The sequence below is a fragment of the Phyllostomus discolor genome, chromosome 6 (assembly GCF_004126475.2).
Source record: "Phyllostomus discolor isolate MPI-MPIP mPhyDis1 chromosome 6, mPhyDis1.pri.v3, whole genome shotgun sequence".
Taxonomy (NCBI): domain Eukaryota; kingdom Metazoa; phylum Chordata; class Mammalia; order Chiroptera; family Phyllostomidae; genus Phyllostomus; species Phyllostomus discolor.
The window spans coordinates 166,534,835-166,541,199 of record NC_040908.2 but is presented as its reverse complement, the minus strand read 5'-3'; positions in this window follow the sequence as shown (position 1 = coordinate 166,541,199).

Genomic DNA, 6,365 nt, shown 5'->3' with positions numbered 1-6,365 from the left:
GTGGCCAGTGTCACCAGTGGAGCAGAGCTGGGGGAAAGAGGAGTCAGAGGTACCAAAAGGCAAGTTAAATTATGTGAGGCCTCATAGGTCAGCCCGTGGTCTAGTTCAGAGATAGCCTACAGACATAAAGCACGTGTGTATGTATTGCCTAGGCGTATGTTTATAACCACAGCAACGGTAGCATGCGGTACCCATTTTGTTTCTTTCTTTTCTCACGTAACGTGCCTTGAGTGCATTCCATATCAATACGCATAGAGCTGCCTTATTCTTTTTGATAGCTATATAGTATTCCACTGAGTGTATTTTTATTTTATTAAACTAGCCCTTTATTATGGGGCCTTTAAAAATAAAAAAAAAACAAAGCCCTACAAACATCCTTGTTCCTCTCTTTAGGATTGTAACCATTTCTATGATTTAAATTCCTGGAAGTAGAATTATGTTTAAGCATAAGCATTTGTAATTTTGATAGAACTTGCTGACTACTCCCCACACTTTGCATTATCATCAACATCGTATGAGTATACTTCTTTCCCCACTCTCACAATACAGCGTTATCAAAATTTTTCATCTTTACCATCTAGTAGGTGAAAAATAGTATTTTATTTGAGTTGTGTTCTCGTTTCTTTTATGAGCGGAGTTGCATCTTTCATATATTTACAAGCTATTTTTATTTCCTTGTCTATAAAATGCCTATGGCTTCTGCCCACTTTTCAATTGATTTTTCAACACTCTTTGTATATGCAAGAAATTTAGCCAACATGTTAGCAGTTACCTTGTGCAGAACACTTTCCTTGCATGATTTCTCAGACTCCTCATAATCCCCTGTAAAGTAGTACATATTTAATTTTTAAAAAATATTTATTTATTTTTAGGCAGAGAGTAGAGGAGAGAGAAAGAGAGGGAGAGAAACATCAATGTGTGGTTGCCTCTCGTTCACCCCCCACTGGGGACCTGGCCCACAACCCAGACATGTTCCCCGCCTGGGAATCGAACTGGTGACCCTGTGGTTTGCAGGCTGGCACTCAATCCACTGAGCTACACCAGCCGGGGCTCAAGTAGTATATATTTTAATCACCATTTTACACCTGGGGAAATGAAGGCTCAGGTAGGCAAAGTAACTTACCCGGGGTCATAAAGGTAGTGAATTGGAGAACCAGGACCGGAGCCCCAGTCTGTCCGACCCAGAAGCCTACATATGCCCTGAATCTGAGAGCCAGGGTGGTGAGAGCTCTCAGGCATGGCCTGCCCTCCCTGCCGGCACAGGGAGTGTGAAACCCTCAGCTCTCCTCCACTCACCATTTGCTTCGCACGTAAACTCCCACTTTGTTTTATTTTTTCAATTAAAGAGCAGTTTTCAAACTTTTCCACCCAAGTTCCCCTTTGAATGGAGGAACACAAACAGGCATCTTGCTCAGGCGTGAGGGCTCAGAGGGCAGAGGGAGTGGGGGCGAGCAGTGCTGGCCTGAAAGCATGATAAAAATCTCTTTAAAGTCTTAAAAAATTTCTAAGATTTTATATTTATTTGTTTGTTTAAATATATATATTTATTATATAAATATATTTATTTATTTTTAGAGAGAGGGGAAGGGAGATATAAAGAGAGGGAGAGAAACATCAGTGTGTGGTTGCCTCTTGTGCTCCCCCTATCAGGGACCTGGCCCACAACCCAGGCATGTGCCCTAGACTGGGAATTGAACCAGCGACCCTTTGGTTCACGGGCCGACACTCAGTCCACAGAGCCACACCAGCCAGGGCTAAAGTCTTTTAGTTTTGAAATGTATGCAAAACTTGCATTCGATACCATACTATGTGCACATTTGTTTTAATATATTTGTTTTGTGATGCTTGAAATTACTTTGAATTAAACTGCCCCTTGGGCAGATACACTATACTTAGCATTGATATTGGCATACTGCTGCATTCTCCAGAATTACACATAACCCGGGTGAGGAGCGCTACAGCGGAGGCTGGCATACTTCTCCTGTGGAGAAGGAGGATCAGACAGTAAAATATTGGGGGCTTTGTGAGCAACACAGTGTCTGTCACAAGGCTCGTCTTTGCTTTTGTTGCGTGAAAGCTATTGCAGATAATACCTAAGTAAATGGACAGAGCTGTGTTCCAATAAAACTTGATTTCCGCAACAGGCAGCTGGCTAGATCTGGCCCTCGGGTTGTAGTTGCTAACCAAAGTGCAACAGCGTGGGCCCCTTTAGAAGGCAAACATTCAGGAGGAGTAAGACAGGAAGTTGGGTGCAGCGTGTTGTGTAGTAAGCGAATTCCAGGGCCTCCCACACCTGAACCCGTGGATGGCTGTGCAGTCCCTCCTGCTGATCCTCCTTATGGGGCTGGTGAATGTAATAACACTGATAACTACCGTTCATCTGTGCTTTGCCGATTACAAGGTGCTTTTTGCGTTCATTCAGCTAAGAATTAGTGGAACGTAACTGACCTCTGACGTGGTGGAGTCAAGACTCAAACCCAGGTCTGGGGACTTCAACTCCTTTGCCCCGGGTGCTGACCGTGGTGAGGGCCCTGCTCTGTGCCAAGTCCCCGTGCAGCCAGACGCCCCGGGCCCAGCCCGGCCAACTCAGTTGTGTTGAGAACTCACTGTTTGCCAAGTGTCACATTCAGGTGCTCTAAGGATATCATTTCATTTACTCCTCACGACAATCTTGCAAAGAAAGTGAAGCCTAAGGGTGGGGGGTAACGGGGGGAAGGGGGGAGGGTTGGGTGGAGGGGCTGGAACGGGAGTAGGGGGGAGAAAACTGTACTTGAACAATGATTGAAATTAAAAAAAAATTAAAAAAAAAAAGAAAGTGAAGCCGTTGTTACCTCCCATTGGAGAAATGGGACCCTAGGACAATTGAATGAAAATTTATTCTTGCCCTGGCCGGTGTGGCTCAGTGGACTGAGTGCTGGCCTGCGAACTGAAGGGTCACTGGTTGGATTCCCAGTCAGGGCACATGCCTGGGTTGCAGGCCAGGTCCCCAGTTGGAGGCAAGCGAGAGGCAAATAATCCATGTATCTCTTGCACATTGATGTTGTTCTTCCTCTCTCACTCCCTGAGTGAGAGAATAAAAGTAAATGAATAAAAGTGAATGAATAAAATCTTAAAAAATTAATTGATTCTGAGTTGCTGAGTTTTAGTGTTGTGCCTGCCGTAGACCCAGAGGCCTCAGACAACATTTTAAATCTGCGCTGGGGTGATTGGCTGCAGCCCTGCTGCTGCCCAGGTGGGGGCAGAGCCCCAGCCCCTAAAAGACCCCTGATGCTCCAGTGGGGGAGACCCAACAGCCCTACAGGTAAAACAAGTGGTATGTGAGTGATACACGGTACCGGGCGGTGGCGGGGGAGCACCAAGGGCAAGAGACAGTTCAGAGAGTGGCCATTTCAAATGGACATTGGGGCAGGAGTATTTGAAAAAACACCAGAATGAGTGGGAAGGGCTGTGGGATACGGCGGGGGGCGGGGGGGGGGGGCAAGAACCCTTTCGGCTGGAGTTCACGTAAGTGCGAAAGCCCTGCTATGGACAAAGGGCCGAGGGGTCCCAGGAGACCAGTGTGGCTGGAGAGGAGCAAACCACGCGGAGATTGCTTGGGAATGAGGTCGGAGAAAGAATAGGGTTTTAACAGGCTGTATTTAGTCAGAGAGGTGACATTTGGCTGCACCGTGGGTGACCGTCAGGAGGCTGCCAGGCTGGGGATAGGCGGAGCCGGCAGAGGCTGCCAGGGTGCGAGCGTGGGTGGAGTGCTTAGGCGGCACATTTGGCAACATTCGGTGGTGACTGGATGTGGGGAACGAGGGCAGAGAGTCGGGGATGCCTCCTGGGTGTCTGGCTTGGGCTCTGAGGGAACTCCTCATAAAATGGAAGGGTGGAGGGCCTGGTGGGAATGGGGGTGATGGGGGTGGGAAAGATGGTGAATTCAGCCCTGAAAAGGTCAAGTTTGAAGTGTCTCAGGGCATCCAAGTGGGGATCCACCCAGATGCAAGTTTTTGTTTGTTAGACTCCAAAGAAATTCTGCTAAAGATAGGAGTTCTCTTTGAACAGCACACCTATTCATACATGTCTTGTGTAGCTGCTCCGATGCCACAAACCTGTAATTTTCTAGGCTATTTTTAGCTGGAACATATCAGTCCATGGCCTAAAACGTGTATAGGGATGATTTGTTTAAAATTTTACCAAATCTACACTTACTGGTATTTTAAAAAACCTATCAATCAATAAATGCAAAGTTTGCCTAATGCCACTGAGGTAGGCATTGCTATGGACTGAAATCAAGATTGGCAGCCAGGCAGCCAGGTGGGAGGGCTCTCAGGGCCAGCCCTCGAGGCAAAGAGGGGAGCAAGACTAGGCAGAGGAGGCCTTGAGCTGCCCCGTAGTCTCTCTGTGGATGACTCCCCTGACCCAGCAGGAAATTCTGAAGCTGGGATGACCCTTCAGATGTGTCACTCCGTGCATCTAGGAAAAAGAGCATGACTCTGGGTCAACCCCTGAGGGGCTGAGAGCCAAGGGCAGCACTCACAGTAGCTGGATACCAAGTCCATTCTCGAAGGGGGATCTAGTCTGTGTATCACAGCCCACCTGGGTTCAGTTTATACAAGGGGGGACCCATAAAACCTAGAATTATCTTCCGGAGGGTGGGCCTCTTGTAGGACAGGCTTCCTCCACTAGCTGAGTGTTCTAGGAGCCCATCTGGATCAGTGTGTCAGCTGGCGCTGTTGTGAGAGGCTGCATTCAGCTTCAGTGAATTTTTTGAGGACTCTTTCAAAGCATTTGTCCATTTCATGATGGGTGATATACGAGCACACCTGCCCACACTGTGCTAAATGTTGAGCAGTTTCTGACCCAAAACGGCATGACTTCCATGCCCCACCCTCCCTATTTACCTGATCTCTCCCCAAGTGACTTTTTTTTGTTTCCCTGGATGAAAAATGTCTTCAAAGGGAAATGTTTTGCCGATGTGAAAGAGGTGACCCCAAAAATGGCAGAAGCTCTAAAAGGTGTCAAAATTGATGAGTTCAGAAACTGTTTTGAGCAAGGAAAAAAACATCTCAATAAGGGTATTGCAGCCCTGGCTGGCGTAGCTCAGTGGATTGAGCGTGGGCTGCGAACCAAAGTGTCACATGTTCGATTCCCAGTCAGGGCACATGCCTGGGTTGCAGGCCACGGCCCCCGGCAACTGCACATTGATGTTTCTATCTCCCTCTCTAAAAATAAATAAATAAAATCTTTTAAAAAAAGAGTATTGCATCAAATGGAGAGTACTTTGAAGGTGACTGAAGTTTAAACATGTCAAAATAGATGCACCATTTTTAATGAATAAATTCCACTTTGGGGGGTGCCCCCTCATACTCAATGAGTTCCCTGTAGCTGCTGCACGGAGAATAGATAGTTGGAGGCGAGCGTGGATCTAGTCAGGCAAGCAGGGCGGTGGGCTGGCCCTGAGCAGCGGCCGTGGGAATGGAGAGGAAAGGACGAATCTGGGAGACAGCAGGAGGCAGAATCCAGAGCACTCGGAGATGGATTCGATGCGGGATAGGAGGAAAGAGAAGCATCAAGGACATTTCAGGTGTCCGGGGGAACAGTGATGCCCTATGCTGAGGTGGGGGAGGGTCCTGAGGGGTGCTGGGGGTGAAAAAACATGCAGTTGGGCTGAAGCTTGAGACCGAAGAGTTGATGTCAGGTAGGTGGTGTGAAGCTCAGAGGCCAGGACTCTCTCCTCTTTTTAATTTTTAGCTGTATGTAAGGCACGTATGTAGGCTAGGGGTGGGTTTTGTTCAGTGTTGCTGTACTCTTCTCCATCTCTACCTTCCTGACCCAGTGGCTGTGCTCCCTGCGGGATAAGAGAGCACGGAGAGAGGCCCCAACTTCTTTCGGGGGCTCAGACACTCGGAAGTGCAGGAGGACTACACTTCAACAGCGCCACCCAGTGACGGCAAGAAGTCAACACGGCAGCGGACGCCAGACTCCAGTTTGCCACGTGGTGGTGGGAAGAGGGGTCAGATCACAAACCCTGCCCTCAGAATCCAGCCCCACCACTGGCTCTGTCCAACTAAATAAATTACTGAGGATTGTGGACAACTTAGAGGTGGGAGGGAGAAGAGAAACTTCAAAAGAAAAAGATAACTGCCCTGGTTCATGGGGCTCAGTGGACTGAACACTGGCCTATGATTCAAAGAGTCACCAGTTCGATTCCCAGTCAAGGCACAGGCCTGGGTTGTGTGGGCCAGGTCCCTGGTAGGGGGCATGTGAAAAGTAACCACACATTGATATTTCTCTCCCTTTCTTTCTCCCTCCTTTCCCTGCTGTCTAAAAATAAATAAATATTTTTTTAAAAAGAAAAAGATGACGAGGTGAGGAATACA